General features: G+C 35.9%; 1 pseudogene; it reads left to right on the top strand.

Moving 5' to 3' along the window:
• Window positions 1-10,923: 10,923 nt before the first annotated feature.
• On the top strand, window positions 10,924-11,799 carry LOC125999461 (putative monooxygenase p33MONOX; annotated as a pseudogene).
• Window positions 11,800-16,931: the final 5,132 nt, after the last annotated feature.

The raw sequence follows: 16,931 nt of genomic DNA, 5'->3' as shown, positions 1-16,931 counted from the left end.
CTACAAGTCAGTAAATATTCTTCTGTTATATTATTTATTTTGGAGGGATGGTATTAAGAGGGCTTCATGAGAGTACAGTGTTGACTTAATAATATTTCTCCAGTTAGTTTTTCAAAACCATTTAGATGATTTAATCATCTAATGCCCTTTCTTTTCATTTTTCTTTTTTTCTTGTTTAATTTTCTTTCTTTCTTTCTTTCTTTCTTTCTTTCTTTCTTTCTTTCTTTCTTTCTTTCTTTCTTTCTTTCTTTCTTTCTTTCTTTCTTTCTTTCTTTCTTTCTTTCTTTCTTTCTTTCTTTCTTTCTTTCTTTCTTTCTTGCTTTCTTGCTTTCTTGCTTTCTTGCTTTCTTGCTTTCTTGCTTTCTTGCTTTCTTGCTTTCTTGCTTTCTTTCTTTCTTTCTTTCTTTCTTTCTTTCTTTCTTTCTTTCTTTCTTTCTTTCTTTCTTTCTTTCTTCCTTCCTTCCTTCCTTCCTTTCTTTCTTTCTTTCTTTCTTTCTTTCTTTCTTTCTTTCTTTCTTTCTTTCTTTCTTTCTTTCTTTCTTTCTTTCTTTCTTTCTTTCTTTCTTTCTTTCTTTCTTTCTTTCTTTCTTTCTTTCTTTCTTTTTGATGGCGAGTATTTAGGAATTAATCTTGCTGTGGATTGGATCATACGTAGTGGCTGGAAATTGAACACAGTCTCAGCATGCAAGGCCAGTGCGCTGACTGCTGTATTATCTCTCTGGCACACCCTACATTGACCCATTTACTTGCCCATTCTTTGTCCCATTTTCTCCTAAATACCTAGTGTTTGATGCATATACTTTCTGTACATAGAAAGCTAATGCAGAATTCACAATTTAAATTCTGCCACTAATTACACTACAATTTTGCTGAGAAATTTAGAATGGAAAAATATAAAATGGGATATTTTCTATAAAGAACTATAGACTAAGGAAAAAAAGAGTAAATGCTACCTCTTTTTAATCATCACATACACTAGCATTTCTAACTAAAGCCAGCGATATCTTTTTATATTTTCCAATATGTTTTTTATTTTTCATAGAAAATTACTTATATACTTTACATAAAGAAAACTCATGAAATTTTAAATTTTATGAATCTTGAACAGTAAATTCATCTATGATATCGCACAATGTCAGCTATTAAGAATACCTTTTTGAAAAGAATATATAAAATTACAAAACACATTTTAGGGCCTGGAGAGATAGCACAGTGGCGTTTGCCTTGCAAGCAGCTTATCAAGGACCAAAGGTGGTTGGTTGGAATCCCGGTATCCCATATGGTCCCCCGTGCCTCCCAGGAGCTATTTCTGAGCAGACAGCCAGGAGTCACCCCTGAGCACCGCCGGGTATGGCCCAAAAATAACAAACAAAAAAAATAATAAATAAAATTACAAAACACATTTTACATAATAAATCTAATCTAATCAGGAAAAATAATTCATAATATCTTGAATAATCTGCAAAGTATAGTGAGACTATTTAAAAACACTGACTCCCTCAATAACAAAATTTACACTGGAAGTTTATGGATAAATATATTGTTCTCATATTCAGAGACAGAAGGTTCACTTTTCGTTCGCTTGGACATAATCATGTTATATTTAATATTTGGACTGAGGCCCAGTTGAATGTTATTTAACATTTTATACATTATCATTAAGGGATTTATTAAATAGAGATTATTTCTCAAGCATATTTAAAACACTCTATCTTATGCAAACCATTGGGATTCTCACTGCCAATCACAGTATCACATTTTTAATCATTAGTAATGTAGATTTTATTTCTTTCTTAAAACCTGAAGAGAATAAATTGCATTTGTTTATGGTTCTATAATAATAGAGATATTTTCCCCTTTCCAAAATAGTTGCAATATTTTAGAAGAATGGCCAAACATCTTCATATTTTTCTTTGGGTTATTGATTATGACAATTGAGAAGATGCCTCAAAATTGACCTTATTTTTTAATTTAAAATTCTATTTTCTTAAAATTCAAGCTAATTAAAGCTTCTAAAATTATTGATAGTGATGGTAAATTTTATGAGTTTCTAAGTTATTTATTTCTAGATAAAACTTCTGCTTTGTACTAAATACAGTCCATATAAAATAAAAAATAGAATACTGTGAGATTTTCCATAGTTTCAATATGTGTGTGGTTTTACACGAATATTCCCACTACAGAGTCTATTGCATTTCAAGGAAAAAAGAATTGGAAACCAATTTTAGACATCTTCTAGATCAATTCATATCATAGTTCACTCATATATGAATGAAATAAGAATTTTAGAATTAAGATTGTATCTTTTCTTAGAATTAATTTAAGAAAAAGATAGATTTCCCTTTGGTGAGACAGCAAAGCGATATATGCATTTCTCTAAGGCTTACCTATTTATCTTTTGTTTTTAGGTAAATGTTAAAATTTTACCTGGGTATTTTTCTTTAATAGGCTCTTCAGTAATGATTCATTGGAAATTTTAACTTGACTTATTTTTCTTGTGCTAACATAGGTCCAGATATGAATGCATTTCATAACAATATATACATGCTACCACTACTGACACTGGGCTACCGATCCAAATATTTGATGTTTTAAAACATTTATCCATTTGGCAAAAATGATCTTTAGTTCTTAATGAGAAATGAGAAAATCAATTTAACATATTCATTAGCAAGTTTTTTTTGTAGTTTATTGACTAATGTGATGAAAACATATGGATGATCCTACCTCACCTATTTCTTCCTCACCTATTTAAAAGTACAAAATCTTGAGTTATTTTCACTGTAGTAAAATTGGCCTCTCTGTAAACCTGTAGAGTAGCTTACACAGTAACATATTATTGAATGACTGCCTCAAAGGCTGAATGCTTATTGCAGTGGACTTCATTTGGTGTCATAGGAGAAAAATACATTAGGTGTGTGCATTGAATTTTTCAACAGCTTATCTGCAAATCATCGCAGACTTTTAAGTACAAAAAAATTGAAAAACTACATAGTTTGGTTCTCGAGCAAGTGTTTAACCTCGAGTATAAAACTGTTGAAAATTTGCTGGTTCTGGGTAGCACAATGAAAATGCATAGCACTTATAAAAATGAAGCATGGGATGGTGGATTAGACATTAATATTTAAAATGTGGTAAGTAACAACAGTTTCTTTATGTTCATTCTTGGCTCCTTTATCTGGTTTTAGGTTCATACCTACTGGCATGCTCAGGAATATCTCCTGACAATGCTGTGGGATTCATATGTAGCAGTGGGGATCAAACTGAGTTCAGCTGCTTGCAAAGCAAGTGCACCGATAAGTTTTATCACTCCTTCACCCAACATATTACCTTCTGCCCTCTAAAACATAAAAATAAAATTAATAATCAATTTCATTAATATATTTTGTACAAAAGTGCCAATATCATACTAATGAGAAAGAATCTTCAACACTCTATTGGGAACACCGAATATATGTGCAGAAGTTTGATTTGTTCTATTATGCATACATATTTTATAACTAGTTAAAGATATGCCCTATGTTTTTCCTTAATGTTAAACAACATAACTTTTGTGTAAGACCTGAGTTTAGTACCTGATATACACAGAGAAATTAAAATAATTTAAAAATTAAAATAAAACACAATTAAAAGCATTTGAAAATAAAAGTGTGTCTTTAGCAGAATGATAAAGCAAGCCATGGCATATAGGGAATAATTTTGCATTGTATATTTTATTATATATTAATATCCAGAATTAAAAAAGAACAACCAGAATTAAAAAAGAACAACCAGAATTAAAAAAGAACAACAGCAAAGATGATTAACAAATGGGCAGCTCTGAGGAGTAAAAATACATAGGCAGAAAAAAGAATAACATTGATAAGATCCTTGTCCTGCGTTCAGTCAAGTAGGGTTCAATCTTTAGCACCATATAACTTAAACCTTAGTCATGACACAGATGATTTATGAGTACAATGGAAGGAATAAGCCTTGAACAAAATTGGGTGTTCCCCCATTCCGAAAATAGCTAATAAAGGCCACCACCAAAAAAAATAATTCCATACAGCATATGAATGTAAATTGCTACAATCTCTAGAGGAAAATTATGTCGAGTTTTATAAAAATAGAAATTCAAGCTTATATGATAAAGCATTCCACTTCTATGTATTTATCCAAAGAATATATAAAACTAACTTGAAAACATTAAGTAAACCCCTGTTAAAATGATAATTTTTGGAAATAGACAACCAACTAAGTGACAATTAACTGCTGAATAAAGATGTAGTGTGCATTATGCATTCCTACACATGTGTTAAATAAGATCAAATTATACTATATATAACAGTGAAGTTGGAATCAAAGTGATTATGCCAATGGTGTATGTCAGACAATGAAAGACAAATACTGGATGGGTTTCTATATGTGTGGAATATAAAGAACAAGCCAAGCTTATAAGCAAAACTCAAAAATATATCTCTTAAAGACAATAATGAAAATTGCCAATTAGGAAGGGAAAATGAAATAGAAGGAAAGGGTAGTTATTCCCATGACCGAATACTTCTAGGGTGGATAAACTCTGTATCTCTTAGGCCAAGGGATTTCCCTTTCTAATTTCCCCAATATTTACTGTGCCTATGCAAGAAAAAAAGAGACAGAGAAGCACACATTAACTTCTTTTGGTTTTGCTATTGTTGTTGTTTGTAGCTTGTTTTTTTTCCTCATGAGTTTTCTTTTTTGTGTGTGCAGTGCTTTGTTTTTTATTTCAGGACTGTGGTTATTGTATGGTTGGTGTCTTTATTGCTGTGGTGCTTTTTGAGATTTTTTTAATTTTTTAAATATTGTTGTTATGTTTCTCCCTTTTTCCCTTTCTTTATTTAAACTAATATATTTAGTCACTAAAAAGACTCCTCCCATATTTTGCTTGTTTTATTTTTGCCGCAATTTATTTTATTTTTTTCTTTTCTTCAAACAGAATCACATAATTTGATCCATCTTATTTCATCTCACAAATTGAGGGGGAAATAATGGAGGGTACCAAGAACGGACAGTCATATAAACATTAAGTAGAAATAAAAAATGATCAGACTTAAACACCAAATCCAAAGCCAACGACAACAGAATCGACACCGAATCTGCAACATGCTAGATACAGAAGGAACCACTTATACTAGCAACCCGAGTGGTAAAGGAGGGGGATATGGAATACATGCTGGGAAAAAGGGTGGAGGGAGGACAACATTGGTGGTGGAAATGTCCCTGACTCAATGTCACAATGTACCTAAAATTACTGTGAAATATTTGTTATACACTATGGTCAAAATAAAAATTAGAAAAAGGTGCATTTAATAGTTTTCTCTAATAGTGGCTTGTGGATGTTGTGTAGTTTGTATGTGTGCTTTGCTATGATGTGTACAACTGTTTGATAGTGGTTTCGGATTTATGTGTATTTTTTACCAAAGTATACCCCTTGAAATGTATGTTTTTTAACAATATTGAATCAATTAAAATTAAACTGAAGTGAGAAATTGACCTGAATATAAAGTTTTCCAAAGGATATGCACTTGAGCTTAATAAATACAGGGAAGGACACTCACTATTACTAATCATTTGAGAAATGTAAATCAAAGCCACAGTGAAGAGAGTCACAGCAGCCAGATGGAGGCCAAAAGACCATTTGGGGATCCATGAGAAGTATGTAGGAGGTTTAAAACAAAACTAAATGGTGAGTCTTCTACAGTCACCCAACAATCTGTTGCCTCTCTAATAGTTACATCAACCCTGGACTTGATGACATATCCTTAAGTGATCCTGTAACTGAGTTCTAGCCTTGTTCTAGAGCTAGTCCCACAGAAGTCGTTCTTCTGGGGTTCCCTACAAGAGTTATTGAGTGACTCCTCTCAAATACACTTAACAGGCCTCTCTGCTTGCATTCCACATTCTCCAGATCAGCTGTTTACTTTCAAGTCAGTCCTGGCTGTGGATCCTGAAACATCCCTGATTGAACTGTGCCCCTCTCTCAGCCACCACCTGGAAAAATTACTGTTTTCCTCGCAGCTAACAGGACACAGACATTTCTCAGTTTCCAGCAGCAGGCCTGCTGACTTCCTTCTTGAAAGCAGAAGAGAAGTAGGCCTTTGTCCAGGCTCTAGCTTCACACTCGAAGCAGCCATGGCAATGCAGAGCACTAGGTAGGGACTTCCTAGGAAGCCTTGCAAAGCCAAGGGTCCGTTTGTGTTTATGGTAGTAGGTTGGCTATCAGAAACTCAGCTGTAGACATTTAAGTGTCCTCATGATGTGACAACCATCGGCCTGGGGCATCTCTTCTTCAAGGGATCTAGCAGAAGCCACAAAGGACTGTGCCCTGGGAACGGGCCTGCCAAATGCAGCCTTAACAATGAGACAGTAGCAGCTTGTAACCATTTATTTTCCCCTGTGATTGTGGAAGGCCAGGAAATCCACTCTGGCAAAAGTAGTATATTCACATTCCAAATACTCTAATATTCAAATAGGGATGAATATATTTTCAGTCTAAAATAGAAGATTCAAAAAGTTAAAAATATTATAGTTATAATAAATAATGGACACTATTAAATATTATGACATCAAAATACCAAATGTGGGACTGGAGCAGTGGCGCAAGCGGTAAGGGACTGCCTTGTGCTCACTAACTAGGATGGACCAAGGTTTGATTCCCCAGCATCCCATAAGGTCTCCCAAGCCAGGAGCAATTTTTAAGCTCATAGTCATGAGTCCTGAGCGTAACCAGGTGTGGCTGAAAAACAAACCAAAAAATACCAAATGTGTGAATGAAGCATATTCCAATACACTTGAAGTTAAATAGTGAGCTTAAAACATAGCCTGTCATTATGTTAGATATTTGATGCAAGTCTTCCAGGTAAAGCCATGCTGCTAACAAAGAAATATTGAGGTATAAACACATCTATGTCTCTCTATTATTTTTGAATTCCAAAGTACCATATGCTGTCAAAGAATTATTTAGTGCTAAGTAGCAAGTTTATACGCCTATGAGACTGTAACTTCCCATCTGAAACTCTGAAATAATTTAATTTTGATTGCTTTTGACCAAATCAGGAGCTAGAAAAGAATGAAAAAAATGATTTCAAACAATAATCTTAGTTTATTCCAAAGATCTAGATATTTTATTGTTGACAGTAAAATTAAATTAGTTTAAAAATTGCTCACAATGATGAATGCTGCTGTTCATTCATAGTAACTAGAAGAGAGCAGGAAAATAATTTTTCTTTTAATGGAAAATCAATAGACTGAAGGGATGATCAATTACAGGAGACAAAATCTGGAGAAAAACTGATCAACAATTTCAGCTTCATTATCCTCTCTGAGCTCATGGGATCTTTCCACAGAGTTTGGATAAAAGACTTTTCAGAAACTTTACCCACCAACAATTATCTTGAACCAGGAAGTCAGCTGGGAAGAAACAAATATACCTACCACTCACTTTGAGGCTTCAGGTTATAGATTTCCTTCCCATGATATCAATAACTTTTACCTGTCAACTCACTTATACTTTTATAATTTGCTTATTCATTCAAAGAACACAACTGGAGAATTCACTAGTAGTCAAGCAACAGGTGTGAAAAGGTAACCATTAATAAAAGTATCTAAATACTACCATAATATAAACTATATTTACTATGTGATAGGACTCAGTAAATGTGAGGGCCCTAGCTTGTTTGCTCTTCTCAAACAGTATATAGCCCTATAAATGTTGACCCGGAATCAGAGGCAACTGCTGTTCATGCAGGCATCTCCCCAAATGGTCTGTGGTTTTGACATGATGTCATCATGCTATAAGGAAAAGCTCTCGGAATTAGGTCTTAGAAACTCAAAAAAATTGAGAGAGAGAATGAGATAGTATTCCTTAGTATTCTTTCCATACATTTCATAAAATAATTTTTATTTTTCAAACATTTTATTAGTTTTCATAATTTATTTGTTTATCAAGCTCATGTTGGTTGAAATGACTAATTGTTTTAGTGGGTTCATGTCACATCTCTTTCATGTCACATTCTCTTTGAGAATATGAAGCCTCATCACAAATAATACCAAAATACCAATATCCCTCCATTGAACCCCTTCTGCTCCCACACTTGCTTACATAAGCTTGCGGTCTATGTTCATGCATTAGTTTTCATTAAATTTTGCCCATCCCCAGGTTTTCTTTCTCTGTGTTCCACATATGATAGAAATCATATAGGTATGAAATCATTCGTCTGTATAATTTTCAAAACTGCACAGATAGTGGGTCACTGATTTTAGTTATTCAGACATAGTTCATGTCTTTCTCATTATTAGTATCTGCATTTGAGAAAAAAATGTTCTTGGTATATCAGAAATTTTAGAAGGAAGAAATTCATCTAAAAGTATTTTAAAAGGTATTTTACAAGTTCACTATCTTAAACTTTTCCTAAATAAGAATATTGTGGAATATATATATATATATATAATTAGTAATAGTAAATCATGAGCTTATTATGAGATTAGGCATGGCTTAGTCTGGAGTAAATGGAGTAAGACTCTTTCCCTCATATATTATTAATATGTGAAAATAAACATAGATTTTGGCTTTAGGATATAGTTTTGAAAAATTAAATTCTAAGAATGAGTTTATTACTTTCTAAGTAGACATTTGCAACAGTAAAATATGTATCTATAAACATAGATTTTAATATGTAGAAGCTAGAGAAAGAAGTTCTGACTTCAACTTAAGAAAATTTTTATTCAATACTATTCAAAAAGGAGCCAGAGAGTACAAAAGTGGTAGAACCTTTGACTTGCACATGGCCAACCCAGGACAGACCTGGGCTTGATTCCCAGCATCTCATATAGTCCCCCAAGCTTGTTAGGAGCAATTTCTTTTTTTATACATAACTAATATATTTATTTAAACTTTGATTACAAATATGATTGTAGTTGGGTTTCAGTCATTAAAAAACACCACCCTTTGCCAGTGCAACATTCCCATCACCAATGCCCCCATTTTCCTCCCCCCTCATATATTCAGAACAGCCTTTCTACTTCCATCAACCATTGACATAGTTATGATAGTTCTCACTGTAGTTATTTATCTAACTGCACTCACCACTCTTTGGTGAGCTTCATTTTGTGAGCAAGTTCTTCTGGCCCTCATCTCAGAATTATTTCAATATCTTTTATTTTTCTTAAAACCCATAGATGAGTGAGACTATTCTGTGTGTGTATCTCTCTGTGACTTATTTAACTTAGCATAATAGATTTCATGTGCATTCATGTATAGGAAAATTTCATGATTTCATCTCTCCTGGTGGCTGATTATATTCCTTTGTACCACAGTTTCTTTAGCCATTCATCTGTTGAAGGGAATCTTTGTTGTTTCCAGATACTGGCTATTGTAAATAGTACTGCAATGAATAATACTGTGTGAGGAAGGGATTTTTGTACTACAATTTTGTGTTCCTAGGGGATATCCCTAGGAGTGATATAGCTGGATCATATGGAACCTCAATTTCAGGTTTTTGATGAGTCTCCATATTATTTTCCATAAGAGCTGGAGTAAATGGCATTCCCATGAGCAGTGAATGAAATTTCCTTTCACACCACATCCCTCCAGGAGTGTTTGTTCTTGTTTTTTGTAATGTGTGCCAGTCTCTCTGGCATGAGATGATACCTCATTGTTATTTTAATTTTTATCTTCCTGATGATTAATGATGTGGAACATTTTTTCATGTGCATTTTGGCTATTTGTATTTCTTCTTTGAGAAATTGTTTATTCGTTTTTCTCCCCATTTTTGATTGGGATAGATGTTTTTTCTTGTACGTTTCTCTACTTAAAAACCAGTGGATCAGAGATAAAAATCAAAGAGGAAATCAAAACACATCTAAAAAACAGGAACACTTCCAAATAGATTTTATGAAGTCAACAACACCTTGATAACAAAACCAGTCAGAAATACTGCATAAAAGAAAATTACAGACCAATATTCATGATGAACATAGATGCAAATATCCTCAACAAAATTCTGGCAAATAGGATCCATTGCCTCATCAAGAAGGTCATTCACCATGACCAAGTAGGTCATGCAAGGATGGTTTAGCATCTGTAAATCAGTCAACATACAACACCATATCAAGAAAAAGAAAAATCATATGATCATATCAATAAATGCAGAGAAAGCATTCAATAAGGTCCAACACCCATTCTTGATAAAAAAAAAACCCTCATCAAGATGGGAATGAAAGGAACTTTTCTCAATATAGTCAAGGTCATCTATCACAAGCTAATGGAAAATATTATTCTTAATGGAGATAAACTAAAATATTTTCCTCTAAAATCTGGTACAAGACAAAGCTGCCCTCTCTGACCACTCCTATGCAACATAGTACTGGAAGTACTTGCCATAGCAATTAGGCAAGAAAAGATATCAAGGGCATCCAGATAGGAAAGGAAGAAGTCAAGCTCTTCTGTTTGCAGATGACTTGATACTATATTTAGAAAACTCTAAACATTCTGCAAAACGCTTCTAGAAAAAATAAATTCATATACCAAAATGACAGGCTACAAAATTAACACGAAAAAGTCAATGGCCTTTTTGTACACCAATAATGATAGAGAAGAAATGAACATTAAAAAACAATTCACAATTCACATTAGTGTCACAAAAACTCAAATATCTTGGAGTCAACTTAACTACAGATGTGAGGGACCTATACAAAGATAACTACATAACCCTGATTCAAGAAATAAAAGAGGGCCACCGAGCTCCTGGCGTGCCTCAGGGGCTGAGGTGGTCCCTGAGCTGCGTAGCTGCCCCAGACAGGCTCCGACTGCACCAGGGTGGGACCCAGAATCTTTGGACTGGAGCCTTTGCTGGAAACTTTGGCAACTTGGTTGCAGCTAGAACTTTGCTTTGTTAATATCTCTGTGACCACAATCACCCCATCTTTGGATGCTGCCCTCGAACATGCAGGGCCTCTATGCAAGATGTCCCTGCCCACTGGGATGCACTGCAGGGCCTTCAGCTATGATGACGCCCTCAGCAACCCATGACGCCGCCTCCCTCTGACATGCGTAAACTGACCTGGAAGCCAGTGGTGCCCAAGTGCAAGTACCACAACCACCAGCAGATGGAACAGGGAAGCCCTGGTATTTCCTCCCCCATCATCACTGTTTCTTCAACCACTGACAGTCCTGACCAGGTCCCCGTAGTGAAAGCCAAGGCCTCACATGTCATTATGAACTCTCTGATCACAAAGCAGAAACAGGAGAGCATTCAGCACTTTGTGCAGCAAACAGGCCTGAGAGAGGCAGGGTACACATCCCACAAAGGACTCACCACTGAGGAGACCACATATCTGTGCATGGCTGAGACACTGCATAAACTGAAGCTGCAGAGAGGTGAGAGGACTCCCGAGAAGAAGTCAGGCTTTGCCCAGTCCACCCCAAGCAGCACCACAAACTCCTCCACTTGACCCGAGTCCAAAGGCTGGTTCACTTCAAGAGTGTCTCCTTCCTTACCTGGACCCCACCCCAGCCCCACAGACAGTGGAAGTGGAGAAAAGGACAAATGGAGCCTCTTTACACCTAGAACCCTTCAGAGATATGAATCAGTGGGAGCTTTTGCCACTCAATCTGGGGCCCAGCCACCTGCATGGCCGGAGACACCTCCACCTTGAAGCCACCCAAGCTGGACCTTCCAGGGATGGACACAAAGGAACAACATCCTCGGACCCACAATATCAAACCCAGGGACTTGAATGTGTTCACACCCACTGGCTTCTAGATCTTTCTCTGCCAGGCACTCCAGACGTGGTTAGGAGGGAGTGTCTTGCGCCCTCTTGCCCCTCCACATTAGCTCTCACTAGCAAACCTAGGCTTCTGGGCAGTTCTGATCAAACCTATGCTGAGGCAAGAGTTGGAGACACTTGGATTTGGAATGTGGTAAAGAAGCCATGTTAAATACCAGAAAATGGCAGAATCAGGGGTCTGGGAGCTGGAGTGATAACACAGCAGGTAGAGCGTTTGCCTTGCACACAGCCAAATTGGGTTCAATGCCCGGCATCCCAATAGTGATTTCTGAGTTTCACCAGGCGTGACCTCAAACAACAACAGATAAAATCAGCTGTTGCTGGGGTGAGAATCGGGGAATTGTGCCCTCAACCTTCTTTATTATCCTTCTTTGACTAGTAGCCTTTTAGGCATTACCTGCAAGGTCAATGAAAGTTGAGAGACGCTCACCTCCTCTTCATCCATTCCCCCATGTGGAGGACACTCCCCTAGTCCTGGAATGGGAGTGGGACAGAACCTCAAGTATGAGATCTTGGTTCCAAAGGCACCCCTTGCTGGCTGAGAGACGCTCAACAAACAACACTAAAGACTTAGGTCTCTGGGGCCAGAGAGACAATACAGTGGGTAGGACATTTGCCTTATATACATGACCCAGGTTTGATCTCTGGCATCCTCTGTGGTCCTCCAAGCCTGCCAGGAGTGATCTCTGAACATAGCACTAAGAGAAGAAAGTCCTGCTCTTTATTGAGTGTGTCCCCCAAATAAAAAGTCTCCCATATCCTGCTGCACTTTATGGCGGAATTCACTGAACTCCAACTGGGTCTGACGCGAAACGGTATCTGTGCTTCCTGGATTCTCAGCCATCTGCAGAAGGGGGACACTCTCCAGTACTAAGGGCTGGAACTGCCGTCACTGGATCTCAATTCCCCAGCCTGGAGGTCTCCCTGCTTTCTGCCTGGGAGGTTGAAAGGAGATTCACACCATTTTTCCTTTTTCTTGTGCACTTCTTCCCTCCCTCATCACTGTGTGTCTGAGGAAGAGCCTGAGAAACCTAGTGATTTCGCATCCCTGGGGGTAAACTCTACTGTGAGTTCAGAGAGCCCACGTTTAGAATGATCGGAACCACTAATTTATTTATTTCTGTTAGCCTTGTGTCTCTAGTTTGAACAATAAAATTCCTTATGACTTTCTCAAAAAAAAAGGGACACAAGGAATTGTAGACACATACCCTGCTCATAGATTAGGAGGACTAACATCATTAAAATGGCAATACTCCCAAGGTATTGCACACATTTAATGCAATCCCTCTAAGGATACTCTTTCTGTAAAGAAGTGGATATAACATTCTTGAAATTCACCTGGAACAATAAGGACTCTTATTGCTCTTAAGGAGCAACCCTTGAGAAAAGTAATATAGGAGCCATCACTTTTCCTAACTTTAAACTGTATTACAAAGCTATAGTCATTAAAAGAGGATGCTATTGAAATAAAGGCAGACCCTCAGGGCAGTGGAATATATTGAGTATTCAGAGAATGTTCCCCAGACATACAATAAATTAATCTTTGATAAAGGGGTAATAAATGCAAAATGGAGCAAAGAAATCCTCTTCAAAAAGTGGTGTTGGTAAAACTGGTCAGCTACTTGACAAAAATAAACGAACTCAGATCTCCATCTAACACCCTGTACAAAGGTCAAATGCAAATGAATTAAAGACCTTGATATCAGACCTGAAACCATATGGCATATAGAACAGCATATTGGTAAAACAGTCCAAGACATTGAGACTAACGGCATCTTCAAGGAGGAAACAGCACTCTCCAAACAAGTTGAAGCAAATATAAACTGATGGGACTATATTAAGCTGAAAAGGGTTTTCACCTCAAAGGAAATAATGCCTAGGATAGAAAAGTCACCCACAGAATGGGAGAAGCTATTTACCCAATATCCATCAGATAAGGGGTTAATATTGTTGATATGCAGATTGCTGACAGAACTTTACAAGAAAAATACATACCAGGAGCAATTTATGAGCACAGAGCCAGCAATAAACCATGAGCACTGCCAGGTGTGGCAAAAAAAATACTATGCAAATGTAGGATGATCTACATTAAGATAACACATAAGCTCATTATATATTATGGATTAAAATAATGCACGGGTTATCTGACAAATATCATCTTGTTTTAAAGAAGAGAACTGCTTCATTACTTCTGAAAGGAGTTCAAGCATCACCAAAATATTTAGATAAACATTTGATGGATATACATGGAATCTATTATGCTGAGTGAAGTAAGTCAGGGAGGAGATAGACACAGAATAGTCTCACTCATTTATGGGTTTTAAGAAAAATAAAAGACATTTTTTGCAATAATTCTCAGAGACAACGAGAGCAGGGCTGGAAGGTCCAGCTCATGACATGAAGCTCACCACAAAGATTGGTGAGTGCAGTTAGTGAAATAACTACACTGAGAACTATCATAACAATGTGAATGAACGAGGGAAGTAGAAAGCCTCTCTAGAGTACAGGTGGGAGCAGGGTGGGGAGGAGGGAGATTTGGGACTTTGGTGGTGGGAAAGTTGCACTGGTGAAGGGGGGTGTTCTTTACATGACTGAAACCCAACTACAATCATATTTGTAATCAAAGTGTTTTAAAAAGATATTAATATAAAAAAATTAGCTCCCCCCAAAATAAAAAAGAACATTTTTATTAAACATTCTCGAGATAATTTTCATTATACATTTTAGAGATAGAAAGCAAAAACAATTAAATAGCACATATAGCAACAGAACTCAGCTTAATACATGTGTTTATTATGGGATCATAGTTAGGCAAATCTGAAACTGACATATATTTGTACTAGTGTTGTATAAATCAGAAAATATACTGTACAAAACTAAAACTAGGTTCTCACTATATGAAAAATGTGCACACATCAATAGACTAACTTTAGAATGAACTTGGTCATATTGGGTTGGAATTGGAGGTAAGATCAGTTTATGTCTTAGATAATGTATTATGTATAATTATATATCATATCATATATAATTAATATATACTATATGAGAAAGTATGGGTTAGTAAACCTGCATGTGTCTTAGAGTTCTATTTACTTATTAGGCCTAGAAGAAATAATAATCCAATAGCAATGAACATTTATTTTTCCCAGGTAATGATTTTTCTTTATATTATACAGTAAAAGTAACTGAAGTCTCTTGGAAAAGTGGTTTATTATAGGTAGGAGATGAGAGGAAAATAAAAAATAGCTGGACCATTTTGCTATGGCAAAAAAATCAAGAAAGTACAGAGAAAGCAGAGACACGGGAAAAGGTTTCAATGATCCAAAATGTATTTTCAACTGCTAAAGCACAAACACTTCAAATAGCAAAGTAAATAACCTAGGGGATAAAGAACTAGTGCAAGACTTTGGGCTCATTCTTTGCATGCGACTGACACTGATACCATCTCTAGCACTGTATATGGTCCCCTGAACACCACCAGAAGTTATACTTGAGCACAGAATAAAGAGTAAGCCCATAGTAAAACCAGAAATGACCCTAAACAAATACTTAAAATTAAATAATTATGTACTGTGAGTGAATTAATTATATATTCCTAATGACTTCATACTGAAATAAATAACTGAATGAAACAATTCTTGAGAAAATATGCTTCTTTCTTCTTGAAGAATTCCAATTGATGAATGTAAAAGGAAATGGAGCATAGCCATTGAATTAACAGTAACAATTGTTGCAGACAAGATTCATCAAAGGATACTAAATATAGTGAACAAAATGAATTAAATGAAAAAACAGGATACTGTAAGAATTATCAGAGTTTCACTCCCCATAAATTGTTAATTACAGAGATAATATTTGTTACTCCTTAGTATAAAATTCCAACCATCTGGGCCGAGGTGGTGGCAAGAGCCATAACGAGTCTGCCTTGCACATGCCAGTCTAGGATGGACCATGGTTCAATCCCCAGGCATCCCATATGGTCCCCCAAGTCAGGAGTGATATCTGAGCACATAGCCAAGAGTAATCCCTGAGCATCACCGGGTGTGGCCGAAAATCTAAAAAAAATCCAACCATCACACACCACAAAATCTCCATAACTGATAATAAAAGTCAACAATAATATATGGACAACAGCAATATATCTATATATATCCAGACATGAGGTATTTCCACTGTATATAACCTACCTACAATTTATTATAGTAAAATTACTTCAGCTCAATATGATCCTTTAATCAAACTCTAGAACTACAATCTGATAGCAAGAAAGAAATAAATGCCCCCAAAGGTGAGAATAGTCTACATCTATTTCACAAGTATCCATCATTTTCTAAAATTAATATCATCAAAGATAAATTTGGGGCACCAGGGGATCGAACCACGGTCGGTCCTAGATCAGCAGCATGCAAGACAAAAGCCCTACTGCTGTGACACCACTCCAGCCCAACATCCTTTCCATTGAAACCTGATATTTGATGAATAAGAACTTGACTTATCCCTTTATATTGTTTGTTAACGCTTTTCTCCCTGTCTTTGAAATTCTACTCTCTCATGTATTACTTTTCAAGCACACACGAGGCAAGTTTTCTTTTAACTTTCCTCAAAACATTTAAATTAATAAAAGAAACTTTTATTTCAAGCAGGAAGATGCTACCCCTTCTATTTATGTAACTTTTCATATTGTGCATATTTAAATCCTTAGTGTGATTATCAGAGGTTTTGACATGAAGTTGGATTAGCTGGGATATTATCCAAATTCATCTTCAAAAAGGTGAGAGGTTTCTTTCTAATTTATTTTTTAAGTGCAGCAATAGATTTATCTCTTAATTAAACACTCTAAAACTTGGCTACTACAGAGGGGCTAACATAACAGCAGAAGGCAGAAAATAATGATCTCACTTAAGTCACAATAGCAGCATAATATAAATAAAATGTATATAAGTTGCTTGGTTATATTATCTATATGTCCTTTTCAAGTTCTTATAGATAATAACAATTAAGGATTGCTAAGCAGTACTGACTCTACGAGTCAGAAAACTGTATATTTTCCACAGTGATTTCAATTTGATTCTTTCACAAATCTGAGACAGCACAGCCCCTTTTATTCATGTGCTTTCATATTTAGA

Source organism: Suncus etruscus, chromosome X, assembly GCF_024139225.1.
Source record: "Suncus etruscus isolate mSunEtr1 chromosome X, mSunEtr1.pri.cur, whole genome shotgun sequence".
NCBI classification, from domain to species: domain Eukaryota; kingdom Metazoa; phylum Chordata; class Mammalia; order Eulipotyphla; family Soricidae; genus Suncus; species Suncus etruscus.
This window is presented reverse-complemented; position numbering and strand designations above follow the sequence as displayed.